The 15022-nt window shown below is 44.4% G+C and overlaps 1 pseudogene; it reads left to right on the forward strand.

Annotated features, from left to right (window-relative positions):
- Positions 1–10606: 10606 nt before the first annotated feature.
- On the forward strand, positions 10607–11108 carry LOC117720510 (peptidyl-prolyl cis-trans isomerase A pseudogene; annotated as a pseudogene).
- The last annotated feature ends 3914 nt before the right edge of the window (positions 11109–15022 follow it).

Below are 15022 nucleotides of genomic sequence, written 5' to 3' on the forward strand. Positions count from 1 at the left end.
TTCCATCAAGTTTGAAAGTAAATAATGGAGACAGATGAACAAACCCTTGTTGAGCAGCCAGGATCGTAACAAAGTTTGGGGCAGTCCTCGTTGGGCAGATCCCTTGGGAAGGCACTTACTTATCTCTTCAAGGACTCTGGGAGTCCTTACATACATACATACAGCTGTATGTAAATTCACAGATACATCTATCTCAATGGCTGTAATTCATCAAGTACCATTGATTGTCCTTGATAGACATGTCTATTGGCAATCGGTTTCATTTATCCTAATCTTTTTAAAATTACATTTTATTTGTGTATTTATCTGCATGTCTCATGTGTCACAGTAAACACCTTTACCCATTACACCATCCTGTTAGCACCTTTTAATCATAATTACTAATATTAACTCTCAAACTACACACTACCCTTCAGTTTTTTTGGTTTGTTTTTTTTTAATCTTTTTTTTAAAGATTTATTTATTATTTTATGTATATAAGCACATTGTCACTGACACACAAGAAGAGGGCACTGGATCCAATTACAGATGGCTGTGAGCTACCATGTGGCTGCTGGGAATTGGACTCAGGACTTTGAAAGATCAGTCAGTGCTTTTAACCCCTGAGCCATCTCTCCAGTCCCCAGTTTTTTGGGGGTTTTTTGTTGTTGTTGTTGTTGTTGTTTTGTGTTGTTTTGTTTGGTTTTGGTCTTGAGACATGGTTTCTCTATATAGCCCTGACTGTCCTAGAACTCGATCTATAGTCCAGCTGTTTCGTAATGTGTTTGGTATAAAGGAGAAGAAAGCCAAAGTGTGATTTTTATGTTTGCTTTTAAATACCGGTTAATTTTTGACTAGATATTGCATTTATACAGCTTAAAATATTAACACCAGGCAGTGGTGGCTCACGCCTTTAATCCCAGCACTTGGGAGGCAGAGGCACATGGATTTCTGAGTTTGAGGCCAGCCTGGTCTACAGAGTGAGTTCCAGGACAGCCAGGACTACACAGAGAAACCCTGTCTCGAAAAACCAAAAAAAAAAAAATATTAAAGTACAAAAAGGTATTCAATAGAGTCTCCTGCTCCTATTCCCCATTGTTCTCATATTAAATTAAATCTGTGTGTGTGTGTGTGTGTGTGTGCCTGTGTGTGTGCATGTGTGTGTGTGTGTTTGCATGTGCACATATATGTCCCTAGGGATCAATTCCAGAGAATCTATTCATAATCAAATACATATGAACTTCTTTTATCTCTTCTTTTAAAACATAAAGTAATCTGCAAGACATCTTGTGGTTTTCCTCCCAACAATACATCTCCAACATGTATCTATTCTACATTAGTGTTAACTCGATCAAAAGGAGGATTAAGTTTGGGGGATGCTGGAACTAGAACCCAGAGCCTTACACATGCAAGTACTCTACTTCCAGGCTATACCCCCAGCCTCTTTTAAATTTTTCCTCCCATCTGCCTAATCATATAATCACAGGCCAAGGGTTGAAAGAACTTCTGGAGGTCACATCTGTTTCTATGATCCAATTGAGAACAGCTGGTTGTATGCATTGCTGTCTTTGGACCATGACACAGGAGGATGAAAAATGTTTCCTGGAGGTCAAAAATTGGAACCTCACACATGCCCTGTGATCCCAGTCAAAGTCCTTATGCAGGACTTGCACTTGCAAGTCTCCTATATTGTGTGAGTGTGTGTATATGTGTGTGAGTCTATGCATATGTATGGAAACCAGAACTGTCTTCCTCTGTCTCCCTCCAACTTATTTTTTGAGACAGTCTGTTCACTGAGTCTGGAACCCACAGATTGGCTTGGATGAGCTGGCCAGGAGTCTCTAGGAATCTACAAGTCTTCACCACTCAGCACTGAGGTTGTAGACCCAGACTGTCTTGTTAGCTTTTCAGAGTGTTTAGGCCCTCTTTGTGGGTTCTGGTGGTCTGAGATTAGGTCCTGGTGCTTCAATAGCAAGCAAAGAACTGGCTGAAGAATCTTCCCAGGACCAGATTCCGTTCCTTTGTCTCAGTAACCGCCACCACCACACCCCTACCATTCCCCAACTTTCTGAGACAAGGTTTCACTACCTAGCTCTAGTTGGCTTAGAACTTACTACGTAGACCAAGCTTTGGGTTCACTGAGAGTCAAACTCACAGGTGCATGTGCCTCTGTCTCCACCAAGCCCTGCAACCCCAATTTTTGTTGTACATCAAAGGCTTTTTTAAAAAATACAGGTACCAGACTCTCAGCATTCCATTTTCACTGTGGTGTGACAAATGCTGTGAATTTTAAGAAATCCTCAAGTGTTTTATTCATTTATTTTGTTTTAAAGACTTGTTTATTTTATGTATATGAGTACACTTCAGACACACCAGAAAAGGGCATTGGATTTCATTACAGATGGTTGTGAGCCACCATGTGGTTGCTGGGAGTTGAACTTAGAAACTCTGGAAGAGCAGTCAGTGCTCTTAACCACGGAGCCATCTCTCCAGCCTTCCCCCCCCCCAATTGTTTTATGACCACAATGTTGAGAGACCACTGGCCTAGCTTCTATACTTTCTTCTATTTTTCTAGATTTATTTTGTTTATATGCATGAGTGCCTGTCTGGTGCTCTTGAAGGCCCGAGAAGAGGGTCAGATCCCCTGAAACTGGAGTTAACAGGTGCTTGTGAACCCTGCCTCATGTGGGTGATAATTTTCAGCCAGGGTCCTCTGTGAGAACAAGTGCTCTTAACTGATGAGCCATCTCTCCAGCCCCCACTCCCCTCTTTTTAGACAGAGTCTCCCTATATATTGATAGCTGGCTTTGAACTCACAAAAATCTGCCTGCCTCTGTGGCAGAAATTTCCCTGCCCAATCTATTTGCAGTGGGAGGTCTATTTTTGAACAGGAAAAAGGGAGGCGAAGTTAAGGGTGGCAGAGAGACAGGGAGTCAGAGAGATTCGGGGAGAGAGCAAGCGAGCAAGGCGAAAATGGCTTTGGACCTGGACCCACATGGCATCAAGTAAATAGGTAGGTATGAAATCTAAAGGTTAGGGTAATTGGGTAACCTTCTAAATTGCGTGGGCATCTTGTGTATTGAGATTTTATTGATATTTATATATAAATCCATTGGTTAACTTTAAGCATCTAGAGTTTTGATTTACTGGGTTACTGGAAGGTGGATCCACCGACAACCGGGTGGTTATGGCTGTGAAGGAACTAGCAGCTCCAGGGACAAGCGAACTGGAGCTGAAAGCACAGCGACCAGTCTCTAGGGGTAAGCTAGAGAGAGTAGCCTGGCGGAACCAGCTTGGGAGCTTCGGCCCTGCTGGAAAGCTTGCTGAGACAAAATGGGCTTAGTGTAGGAACATGGCCGATAAGTTGGGAGCCAGCAGGATGACCTCCTTTTGAATATCTCCTGCTTCATGCCTCTGCCACCCAGACTGCTGAGATTAAAGGTATGTGTGCAAGTGTTTGTCTACATGTGTATATGCACAACATACGTGCCTGGTGCCCTGGAAGGCCAAAAGGCATGGGATCCCCTGGAACTGGAGTTATAGATTGTTTAGAACCAATATGTTTGTTGCGGTCTGCCCTCCCCCCCTCCGTCCCTCCCCCCCCCTCCCCCATAGCTGTAGCCATTTTGTTCCATGCCTGCCAGCTGTTTCCTATTGTTGTAACATGCCTGCCAATCACTGACACAGAAAAATAACTTGACTCAGAGCAGGATCATGCTGACCACATACCCTGTCATGTTCTGTATGGGGTTTGTTAAGCTTAAGAGATCCCACAAAGCTTTACATAGGACCGACCCATCAAGTTCAAGGTCAGCATGAACTTCATTCTAAAATGGCTTGAGTCAGGGTTGACCACGGGGCAGCACTTGCTGCACCTGCGTATCAGCTCATTGTGGGGTGTGTGTGTGTGTGTGTGTGTGTGTGTTTTCTCTATAAGATGACAGAGAAAGATCTTTGGTGTCATAGCTTCAGATCCCAAAGTCTGAGCTATGTCCCTGATCTGATCAGTATTAGGGTGTGTGTTCAATAAGCCATCCCTGTCTGACTGAGATCAGTGTTCATGTGGTTTGTGGAGCAACTCATGGACCCCAAACAAACGTCTGTCCTCTGCAAGAGCAACAAATGTTCTTAACCACTGAGCCATCTCTCCTGTCCCAGTGTCTTAAGTTTTCATAAGGAACTGTGCAGGGTTCCCCACATCCAAAACCTTGATTCCTGAAGGCTTCTCTGGCCAGGGTACTTACAGCACCTTGAACTCATCCTTTGGTAATATTGGGAATAAAGTTATTATGCACTTTTCCTCAGGGTACTAGGTGAGTAGGGCCATGTCCCTACTCACCCTGAAATCATTACAGGCTCCCCAAGTAGTACTAACTGAAGTGACAGATTTATCGTGTGTTTGGACATTTCATTTTGATCATCTTGCATGCTAATTTACTTTCTGTACTTGAACAGATGGACTTAAACGAACTTTCTCTGTTATGATCAGATGCTAAAGGGTTGTCAGTCTATGGCCTCCTGATGGGTCAACTCTGCAACTCTTAAAAGGAAACACAAAAAGGAAGCATTTACACTATTTTGTTTTATCAAATATCTCAGGCAATGTTGCCAGCTTGGGCTTATTAATAAAAGGTCACAGAGCAGACTCAGTGATTGGACCTTGGTTGTGGATTGTTATTTTCAATAGGTTGCCACCGATTAAAACCTGATTTCCTTATATACGTTTATAACATATAAATTAAACAATGGCGACTCATTTTTGTCCCGCTAACATGGACTTGAAAAGACACACAACCTTTTGCAGCTGTGCCACGCTATATTTCCAAAATGCAGACAAAGAAACATTCACAAACACCAGCGAGTTACATTTTGGAAGTTGTCAGAATGCAAGACGGGAAGACCTGGCTTGCAGTGCCACAGTAACTGTCCCCGATCCTGGCCCCACGTTTCTAATTGCAGCGACACCCGTAGACTTCTTAATGTCCCGGCTTTGTAAGCCCACAGGGTCGCTTGAATGGCAGCGAAGGTAACGTGACCGTGCGGCGCCAGGGCAGCCGGGGAGGGTTGCGGGCTTGGCCAGTGGGAGGGTGGGATGTAAAGAGGCGAAATCACCCCACCGGCATCAGACCACCCGCCCCTTTGAGCGACGGAATGTGGGCCGGGCAGAGGCCTCTGGCCCGCGATTAACCCTGTGCTCACCAGAGTGGGGTTTGGGGGAGGGGAGTGAAGTTAGGGGAAAAGGCTCTTCAAATCACCTGGCTCACACTGCTGAGACTTGGAGCGGTCGCCCTCCCTGGCTTTGTTGATGTATCTGTTTACTCGTGCACAGGACTTAAACCTCACTGTTTGGTCACCATAATTCCATTTTCTAGAACCACAAGTTCTCACCGCAATTCAAATAATTCAGGAAATCGTGGAGCTGGGATTCTCTCAACTGGAAGATATGGCCCAACCTGACGCCTAAAACTGCTGTCCTGAGGCCCATGTTTGTGATTCCAACACTGGAGAGGCAGAGGCAGGAGGATTATGATGCTAACAAGATCACTGGGAAGCTTCCCCATCCAGTAGCCTTTGAGAGACAGAGTTTCTCACAAAGTAAAAACAGTAGCTTGTAGGGGCTGGAGAGATGGCTCAGCGATCTGCTCTTCCAAAGATCCCGAGTTCAATTCCCAGCAAATAGATGGTGGCTCACAACCATTGTAATGGGGTCTGATGCCCTTTTCTGGCACGCAGGTATACATGCAGGTAGGTCACTCATACACAAAATAAATCTTAAAACGAAACAAAACAGTAGATTACCCGAGTATAACCGACCGATGTGTTAAAGGGTGGTCAGTCTATCGCCTCCTGAGGGGTCAGCTCTACAGCATTACGAGGACCGAGGACCGCAGTTCAAGTGCCAGCGTCCCTCTATGTGGGGAAATCACTGAGTGACTCTGAACCTGATTCCTCACCCAATGAAATCTGTCTCAAACCAGGTATCCCTGTAATCCCAGCACCCGGGAGATAGAGGTAGGAGTAATAGGAGTTAAAAGCCAGCCTCAGCTACACAATGTGTTGGAGGCTACCCTGGACTATATGACACTTTGTCTCAAACATTATATATACACATATACATCTATACATACTACATATACATATATACACATAATGTAGGTACAGTGAATTGGAGGCCATCTGGACTACATGACACATTGTGTCAAACATACACACACACACACATATATATTCATGTATATATATATTAAATATTTATTTCAAATTAATTAAAATGAAAAAATAGAAGATATGCAAGAAAAGAATTTCTTTTCTTTTTTCTTTTTTCTTTCTTTCTTTCTTTCTTTCTTTTTTTTTTTTTTTTGTTTTGTTTTGTTTTGTTTTGTTTTGTTTTGTTTTTCGAGACAGGGTTTCTCTGTGTAGCCCTGGCTGTCCGGGAACTCACTCTGTAGACCAGGCTGGCCTTGAACTCAGAAATCCGCCTGCCTCTGCCTCCCAAGTGCTGGGATTAAGGGCGTGCACCACCACTGCCCGGTGTAAACTTCTGATTGTCTCTTTTTAAATGCTCTCCTAATAAAGGTTTTGAGACACAGTAGTGGAGGAGCAAGGATTCTGAGAGTCTGTTTGGTGCAAGTTGTTGAGCAGAGCAGGGACCCTTGGGGGTTTCCATCCCAGGGGAGATGGCAGTCCCCTTATGTTAAGTGGGGGTGGTTTCCAGCATGCCTAGCCCTCTAAAGTGGTCAACTAACTCCTGTGAAGATAATGCTGTACAAAGTAGGCACATAGTTAGGGAAAGCTGGGCATCCCTGCATCTCAGGAGGGTAAACTCCTATGAGGAGAGGGGACTGCACAGAAAGCCGGAAGGGAAGACCTCTGCCTGAGCTTGCTCTGGGGAAAGCCCTGGAAATCACAGACACATCCTCAAAACAACAACAACAACAAAAATGTTAGCATACTGGCAAATTTCGCTGGCCTGCCATCAGGAGAGACCTAGCAATTGCTTAAGTCATGACCTGCCTCTGTGGTTGCCAGGTTCTCTCTCTCCCTCCCCAAGCCCTCCTCTGTCCTGGGCATCCCTTCTCTCATTCTCAGCATGTGCCCCTCTCTCCCTCTCTGTCTCCCTTTTCTCTGCCCTCATGGCTCTGCTCCCATCTGTCTGTCTGTCTGTCTACATATCCACTTGTCTGCCTTTACCCCTTCTCCGTGTCCTCACTCCTCTCTCCTTGCCGTAGTAAACCTCTTTTATACCAGGTCTGTTGCATGGTGTTGTTATTTTGGGGCACACCTTGGCATGGGCCCACCAAAGATATCTCCTTACCACTTATATTTCATACAACCATTCGTCACAAAATTGCAGCTGTATTCATGTTAGCCAAGATCCAGAATCAACAACCTAGGTTCTCATGAAGAAAATATAAGATATACACACACTGTAACTTCATTCAGCAACTAAAAAAGAAATAAAGAAAGAAAGTTGCTAGGTGTTGTAGCACACCCCTTTAACCTCAGCACTTGGAGGCAGAGGCAGGAAGATTTCTGTGAGAAGATTTCTTGAGGCCAGTCTGGTCTATAAAGCTAATCCTGGACTTTGTTACACTATCTCCACAAAAATAACAAAGTAATAATAATGATAATAATAATAGTTTGGTTTTGGACTGGGGACAAGGGACTGAGGTGTACATGTCCTCAGTCAAATATGCACCTCAGTCCCTTGTCCCAGGTCAGAAACCAAACAGTCTATATAATGAGTTCCCAGCCAGGTCAACCAGAGCTACACAGTGAGTAGCAAGAAGGGAAGCCTGAGGAGGCTGCAGGGGACAGGCAGGTGACTGGCAAGCTGACAGGAATAGATGCAGAAGTACAGCTTCATCACAGTAGGCTATTGTTGAAAAGAAACCTATACATTTAAAAATAATTCACGGAGACGATTTTGAATATTCCCAAAACAAAGAACTAAGAAATGTCTGAGGTAGTGTATATGCCACACTTTTGTTATCACTCGTTACATACATGTACGAAAATGTACCCCATAAACATGGACAATTGCTGGGTATCAATTAAAAAAATAAAAATGAATTTTAAAAAAGTTTTCTTTATTTCATTTTATGCCTGTATCGCCTGCATGTGTGTATTTGTATCCCATGACTGTTTGGTGCCCTCAAAGGTCAGGAAAGGAAGTTAAAGATGGTGCTACCATTTGGGTGCTGGGAATTGAACCCAGGTTCTCTGCAAGTGCTAATGCTCTTAACCAGTGGGCCATCTCTCCAGTCCCCCATTTTAAACGTGTTGATGGGTTAGTGAGATGTTCAGCAGGTAAAGTCGGCAGACACCAAATCTCACGACCAAAGATGGGTCCCCAGAACGAATACGATGGAGAGAACTGAATCCTGCAGGTTGTTTTCTGACTTCTTCATATGCACCCGTGGCATGAGTACGTGTGTGCACACACACATTAAATTAAAATGTGGTAATAATAATACCTATTGACGAGCACAGGGGTCCTGATGAAACCAAATGGAAGGAAGCCCACTCTTCCTGGGCTCGGGGATGGTATTAAGCATTTTAAGGAGAAAAAAATCTGTAACAACTGCTGTCAGTGCTAATAAAATGTCCTTTACACTTATGTTTTAAGCACACCTTCTACTGTTCGTTTTCCTGTAAGTAAGCAGTAAGCACAGGGATTGGGGATGAAGCATCTGGTAGGTTCTCCCTTGCTGCCTTAGATGTTTTGAGCAAAAAGATTTTCAGCAAAACAGCCAGGTGGGCTGTAAAATGAATTATATCTTCTAGCTAGCCTGTATAAAAGACACAAAATTCTGGTATTTTATTAACCAATTAAGTTTAAATTGGGGACCAAAGTTTACACAACAAAGGCTGTGCTTGTCTTTGGGCAACCAGATCTTGGGCGACAGAATTTACCATGTGAATACACAGCAGCACCAGACCAATGGCCAACAGTGGGCTACCCTCAGGGAAGCACGAGCCATTTTGAACACTCTTCAGAGACCTTGAAACAACAATGCAAGTATTTTTAGCTTATTAAGCTGGGCCTGCTTGGATGTTTGGAACAGTTAGACTAGACTTCTTGGTATCAAAAGCTTTGATGAAAAGCTGGGTGGCTAGAATAGCACAGCTCCTAAGAGCACACACTGCTCTTGCAGAAGACCTGAATTCCATCCTGGCAGCCATCTCTATACCTTCACGACAGCTGGTAGCTCTAGTTCTAGGGGATCCAACAGCTAGTTCTGGATTTCATGGGCACCGTGGGCACTGATGTACTCAAATCCACATATAGACACACAGATACACATAAATAAAGCTAAGGGCTGGAGAGCTGGCTCAGCAAATTAAGAGAAGTACAGAGGATCTGAGTTTGATTCCCAGTACCTACACTGGACACCTCACAAACTTCCTGTAACTTCCATCTCCAAGGCTATCTAACAGAAAGAGCACATACACTCACAGGCACCTACCCACATATGGACTCACATGTATCGTACACACATCATTACAGACAATAAAATAAAATTTAAGAACAAAATAAATATTTTAAAAAATAAAATGAAAGAGAGCAAGAGAGGGAGAAAGAGATAAAGAAAGAGAAAAGGAGCCGGGCGGTGGTGGCCCACGCCTTTAATCCTAGCACTTGGGAAGCAGAGGCAGGTGGATTTCTGAGTTTGAGGCCAGCCTGGTCTACAGAGTGAGTTCCAGGACAGCCAGGGCTACACGGAGAAACCCTGTCTCTAAAAAACAAAAAAAAAAAAAATAGAGAGAAACGGAGAGAGAGAGAGAGAGAGAGAGAGAGAGAGAGAGAGAGAGAGAGAGAGAGAAGGAAGGAGAGGGGGGAAGGAAAGAAGGAAGGAAGGAAGGAAGGAAGGGAGGGAGGGAGGGAGGGAGGGAGGGAGGGAGGGAGGGAGGAAGGGAGGAAGTAATGGAGGGAAGAAGGAAGGAAAGAGAAAAGAAAGAAATCAAGCCAACCTTCTTGAAGCCAATTCCACTTTGGCCACAGGGGGTGCGCTTTCTCTGGTGGAAGGTCTGTATGACTGATGCTGCGTCAAAGTCATGATTGCCACCCTCCTCTCTGGTCCCCGCTCCAGAGTTGGATACTGCAAATGTGGCTGTGATTAGTTCAAAATAAACAAATGAATGTAACTGGCTCAAACAAATGGCTGTGAATGGTCCAAACACCCTTCTTGGGCTATCTGAGCAAGCTGCTTGGATGGCTGGGAGATACTCTTTTGTGCTACCTCCTTGGTGCTAGATATCAAGCCCACTCACGTGGTGGTCTTTTCTTGACCCCTGAAGAAGCCTCAGAGACAGTTCCTTGCCCTGAGTTCCCAAAGAACACAGCTTTCTTCTACCGTCAGTTTCCTAGCCAGGCTCCCTAAAGCCATCTGCTAGACAGCGGACCCTGGTGGCTTCTGGTCAGCACACTAGCAGTGCCTGTAAGACTCAGTGGTCTCCTTCCGTAGTGTGGATTGCACGGGTGGAACTTAAGTTGCAAGCGCTTTTACCTTCTCAGCTATCTTGCCTGCCCATATGTTGTGGATCTTAACTAGCCTTTCTAGGAGCATAAAGACTCTTCTGAGGCAGACGCCGCTGCTATCGCTTTTCGACGCTTACTTTAGCCATGGTCAACCCCACCATGTATTTCCTTGGTCGATGGCGAGCCCTTGGGCCGCATTTCCTTCGAGCTGTTTGAAGACAAAGTTCCAGAGACAGCAGAAAACTTTCGTGCTCCGAGCACTGGAGGGAAAGGATTTGGCTATAAGGGTTCATCCTTTCACAGAATTATTCCAGGATTCATGTGCCAGGGTGGAGACTTCACATGCCATAATGGCACTGGACGCAGGTCCATCTACAGAGAGAAAGTTGAGGGTGAGAACTTCATCCTGAAGCACACAGGTCCTGGAATCTTGTCCATGGCAAATGCTGGACCAAACACAAATGATTCCCAGTTTTTTATATCCACTGCCAAGACTGAATGGCTAGACGGCAAGCTTGTGGTCTTTGGGAAGGTGAAAGAAGGCATGAACATTGTGAAAGTCATGGAACGTTTTTGGGTCCAGGAATGGCAAGACCAGCAAGAAGATCACCACTTCCGACTGTGGACAACTCTAATTTCTTTTGACTTGTGGGCATTTTACCCACCCAACCATTTCTTCTGTAGCTCTGGAGAGCGCCCCCACCCCATCGGCTCGCAGTACCCAGTAATCTCTGCTCTCCCGGAATTTCTTTGGGTTCCATGTTTTCCTCATTCCCCTTCAAGTCTAGCTGGATTGCAAACTTAAGTTTATGATTATGAATAAAAACTAAATAAGAACTGTTTTAAAAAAAAGACTCATCTGAGATGCTAGTTGCATATCCACATAGTGACTTTGGTCACATGAACTACAGGATTAAAGAGAGGACGATCCAAAGCATCCTCTTCCCTCTAGAATACATTGCTATCACTTTTTAGGGTGCTCCAGACTTTCCATTTTGTTTTGTCCACACACCCCCCCCCCCCTTTTTTTAATTGAGAGCATTCAGAGCTTCTAGTGGTCATAGGAAGAGATTAAATTAGAGGAGAGGAAAGGAAATTAGGTGCCTCTGCATTCTTCTTGGTATTTCACCCTATGGTACTGCCTAGGAACCCTTCCACGGCGCATGACCGAGCATTAATTTTGACATCTCACCCTTCTGGAATCTCACACAGGCTGTTTTTCCTTCACTGAGCTCCCCACATCTTAACCATCTACCAGCAAGGGCCCTATTCCTGTTTTGACTTCGGGAAGAATCATCATCATTGTAACCATTGTGCCCAAGAACAAAGGAACATATGGATCAAAGCTTTAGAGTCTTCAGCCCCACCACCATCACATGACCACCCAGCTCAAAGGCAGCTACTGTCAACTGAAGCACTGGTGGGATCCCCAGCTTCTGGGTTTTTAAAAGGAGTTCCTATGGTTACCTAGAGACCGCACCATCCCAGCAACGTCCGCAATTGTTTGGGGCTGTGTTGCCAACATTCCTTCTGTGAGGCTGTATTTAGCCACTTCAAGCTGCAGCCCTTGGTGACTGCATCTCTCCTCTCACAGACCTTTCTGTCCCTCCTGCTCATCTATTTCTTTGGGTTTCCCTCTCCAACCTAAGGATCAGTTTAACTAATCAGATCCGAAAAAAATCCTACTGGTGCTGAATTGTAACAACATTTAAATGTATATGTTAATCTAAGCAGACATTTTAAATGTTAATGTATCTTATGTAATAATGGCAATCCATATGTTTTCATTTGAATCTTTAGTTTTCATCCCCAAAGTATGTCTTTGTTTTTCACATAGCTTTCCTATATAGTTCCTGTTAGCTTCACGCTCCTTTTACCTTGTGCTGCAATTTTTTTTTGTTTTTTTGTTTGTTTGTTTGTTTGTTTTTGTTTTTCAAGACAGGGTTTCTCTGTGTAGCCCTGGCTGTCCTGGAACTCACTCTATAAACCAGGCTGGCCTCGAACTCAGAAATCCGCCTGCCTCTGCCTCCCAAGTGCTGGGAGGCGTGCACCATCACCGCCTGGCCGTGCTGCTATTTATTAACAGCCGTTTCTATTACACTTCTTAATTTTTTGCTGTCTCTATATGATGATCACACCTGCCTGCCTGCCTGCCTGCCTTCCTTCCTTCCTTCCTTCCTTCCTTCCTTCTCCCTGTACAGTGCTGAGGATGAAATGCAGAGTGCTGTGCATGGGAAGCACTTGCTTTGCCTCTGAGCCACAGTCTCAGCACTGATGATTTTTATATGATTGGAGTAGGCTTCTTGGAGAGAGAGAGAGAGAGAGAGAGGGCGAGAGAGAGAAGAAGGAGTTTGGGATGCTTTTATGGCTGCTTTTATATTTTAAAAAAGGAGAGAATTTTGAATGTGATGAGCCAGAGGTCACAGGGGGGACAAAACTCCGAGTCTAAGTTCATCAAAGCCTTGCAGCTGTAAGCACTGGTCAAGAACTAAAGAAACCTTTCTTTGAAGTTATAAGAAAGCTGTGGAGCTGGGAGGTCAGCTGTGGTCCCAGGACTCTAAGGCCATTTATGAACTCTCCTCTCCTTTCAAGTCTTCACGTTGAAGGCTCCCCTCCCTGACTTCCCCAACCCTCCCAACACCCCCTTCCCCCCATCCCCCCAATGCCCCACTCCCCACCCCCATCCTCGTGCTTTACATCTCGGATGTGAGTGCTGTCCAGTTCTTATTACCAGGGAATTCACTCTACAACAACCTCTCTCTCCTCTCTCTCTCTCTTTCTCAGTTTCTGGTGCTGGAGATTAAAACCTAGCCTTTGCACATTTCAAGTACACACCCTACCACTGAGTTACACCCTGACCCTCCCTCACTATTTATTTACTTATTTTATTTATTCATTTGCTGTTCCAAACTGAGAGGAAGAGTTGCCAATGACTATCTTGCCTAAGTACTTTTTCAGCCAGAGATCTCTCTTTTGATATCTACATTGGCATACAAAAGAAAATAGGCTTTAGCTATATACTTATCCACACTTGCATGGAGTCAGGAGGCACTGTGCTCCTCCAGAGCATCCCTTTTAAGCCTCTCCACAGTTCTGTGGTGAAAGTACTGTTATGGTCCTCTCTGTTTTGCAAGTGGAAAAATGAGGCTCAGAAAGGGGAAGTGAATTGCCCAAGGTTACACAGCTTCAAGACCCCAATTCGAACCCATGTGTGTTGGTTTCTATTGCACACATTGCTGCTTAGATTTACTTATAATGTTTCATGGCAGCGGGAGGGGAAAATGCCAAAACCTCCTCTCAGAGATTCTTAAATAGTCCTCCATTCTTACATTGCTTTGTACAGCAGCTATAGGAACTGGCCACTTTAATTGTGCATTGTGGTGACTGGGTAACTGGGTATGGTGTAGTTAGCTGACCATGTTAGCCAGCTGCATCTTACCAGTGGCATCTTCAGAAGACACCAGTTCCCATAAGACCGTACTTTGCTTGGGCCATTACTGTAAAGGTGATGTTAGAAAATGGTGCCCAGTCTGGCTTGTTCCCAGGTAGCCACCATGTTCCCATTGGCTTTGCCAATCCCCCACGCTGCATCCACAAAACTCGGCTGAACCCCAGACAATATATGCTATCCTCGAAGTACCCAATAGAAATGAGACTCTTAAAGCTTAATGTTTATCTAAAGGATTTATATATTTAGAAATGCTCAATCAACAAGATGCCCACACAATTAGAGTTGTTACCCAATATCTAACCTTTTGATAGAAGTTGCTACCTAGAACAGTTTTCAACCCAACCATGGTTCTCCATGGCTGCTCCCTCTCCCCTTCCCCCTTTTCTCCCCTCCCCTTCCTCTTTCTCTTCCAGCTCCACCTCCTCTTCTACTGCCTAATCACCAAGCTACACTGAGAATACAATGTAGCAGAATAAGTATCCTGCTACAATGACAAGTGGCTGCATGTGTAGAGAAGCTGGAAACAGGTCATTCCTGACCAACATGGCATCTTGAAATGAGCAATGTCTGTACTTTACTCTCCAAGGCATGGCTGAGTTTTTCTCAAGGCTCCAATGCTGAGGCCCTTCCTACTCAATTCTCCTTCCTCCTTCTGTCTGCCTCTGTTGTCCTTAGAGTACTGCATATCTCTGCATGGCTGAGGCTCAGTTTCTAGTGCATCCTTGTCTAAATTCTGAGGAAAGGCAAGTGGCATGTTATTTAAGCATAGTGAAGTTGAAGCTACACAAATCACTGGCAAAAGGTTAGTCACTGATCACACCTGTGTACAAAGAAGACTATAAAATGTCCCTGGCTTGGGGATACTCATCCAGGATAAAGGAGGGATTGGGTTTGGGTGGATAACTGGTACTTCATCACAATGAACAATGGAGAAACGAGAGGTATATTTCCCTCCCCCTCCCTTTGCTTCCTTCCCCACCCATCTTGTACAAACAGTCACGGAAACAAACCCTAGCCAAAACAGTCCAGAGGTTCTTTTTAATTTTATTTTTTATCCATATATATATATATATATATATATATATATATATATATATACACTTTGAGAC

Source organism: Arvicanthis niloticus, chromosome 1 (assembly GCF_011762505.2).
Source record: "Arvicanthis niloticus isolate mArvNil1 chromosome 1, mArvNil1.pat.X, whole genome shotgun sequence".
Taxonomy (NCBI): Eukaryota; Metazoa; Chordata; class Mammalia; order Rodentia; family Muridae; genus Arvicanthis; species Arvicanthis niloticus.